The sequence below is a fragment of the Sinocyclocheilus anshuiensis genome, unplaced genomic scaffold, assembly GCF_001515605.1.
Source record: "Sinocyclocheilus anshuiensis isolate Anshui unplaced genomic scaffold, SAMN03320099.WGS_v1.1 scaffold1966, whole genome shotgun sequence".
Taxonomy (NCBI): domain Eukaryota; kingdom Metazoa; phylum Chordata; class Actinopteri; order Cypriniformes; family Cyprinidae; genus Sinocyclocheilus; species Sinocyclocheilus anshuiensis.
In genome coordinates this window covers 436,468-437,891 of record NW_015546147.1, presented here as the reverse complement: position 1 = coordinate 437,891, position 1,424 = coordinate 436,468, and the positions used below count along the sequence as shown (strand labels likewise).

At 37.2% G+C, this 1,424-nt stretch overlaps 1 protein-coding gene across 1 annotated transcript in view; it reads right to left on the bottom strand.

Moving 5' to 3' along the window:
- The window catches only part of LOC107701234 (T-cell immunomodulatory protein-like), a 134,528-nt gene that overhangs the window by 26,190 nt on the left and 106,914 nt on the right, over positions 1–1,424 (bottom strand). The window lies entirely within an intron of this gene.

The window sequence follows — 1,424 nt, the reverse complement described above, 5'->3', positions numbered from 1 at the left end:
CGTGATGGGCTCAGATTGGTTAGCTGGCCCAGTGTGTTGTGATTGGCTAAATCGCCTCTAGTGCGCGTCTGAACGTCACGCCCCTCACCTCAGTGGCATGTGCTCCGGTTGTATTCTGCCCTACAAAGGCAAAAGACCTTAACTCGCTAGAGTGTGAAACTGAGAAAAATTACTTTAAAGTTTATTACTTGTCCAGCCAAATTAATTATAGGTAGGACACTGGAAATTTAACAATTAGATGTTTTAGTAATTAAAATGATCTACATTAAAAAATTGTGAGCTCAAACTTGATTTTTACCCCTATTTTGAGGTTAATGTACTCTGCCTTTGCATTGTCTGCAAAGTCACACCAGTCACACCAAGGCAAAAGGCAGTAACTTCCACATTATCAATATTTGGTTGCTGATCACCATCATTATAGTAATAATCATTATAGTAACACCTGTAAAAAATCTAGTGATCATGGGCTATCTCATATAGGCAACTGCATATAGTAATGTGAATGTATAAATTTTTTTTTTTTTTTACCGTAACAAGCAGACTAAAAGTTAAACGTGAGTGGATACCGTGGATACCAATTTATTTGCTATGCTCAGAAATGTAAAATAATTCTATACATAGCATAATTGCTTTTATATTGACTTGTATGAAATAGCCTAAACTAAAAGAACGACTTGTGGATTGATGTGAACGCCAGCAAGCAGGAATAATGCTCAGAATGCTAGTGGATTAAATATCTCCGATGACGTTGATCGCTTTAACAAACACAAAAAAAAAAAAAAAAAGGCAGAACACCGTATAACTCCAAACCGGCACGTAACTTCATTTTGACACGCAGTTAAACAAAGGCAGAAAGCCATAACTCAATTTGAGCGTTCCAAACAAAGTGAAAGAGTCGTAACTGGTGTTATACGGTGTTCTGCCTTGGTTTCTCTGGGGGCTTTTCGAAGTTACGGTTGAGAGTACCCATTATTTTCTCTGAAAAACAACTAAACTGACTCAAGATACTTATGCACATGATAAAGGATGTCTTGAAAGTCCCAAAAATATAAATAACTAATTTTCGACAAAAATCGAAGTTACGGTCTTTTGCCTTTGCACGGCAGTATTGTAAACAATGGCATCGTCTATATCGCTTATCAGTTTGAGCCTGATTGAGACGCAGATGATATTAGTGAAGAGGATCGCGCAGAATCTGTGCAAGCACGGCTCTTAATGGTATGTTTTTTGATTGTTGTTGTCTCATACTTTTAGATACACTGTTATTTGTAAATGCTACTGCTTCTGTTAGCTTTTAATATACGGTTTTATCCTGATTAAAGCTTTAATACAGTACGGGAACCGCACGCGCGTCCATGTATAACGCTTCTCATAGCTATGTGAAAATAAGTGTATAAATGGAACAGTTCATTGTTGGAGCTGAG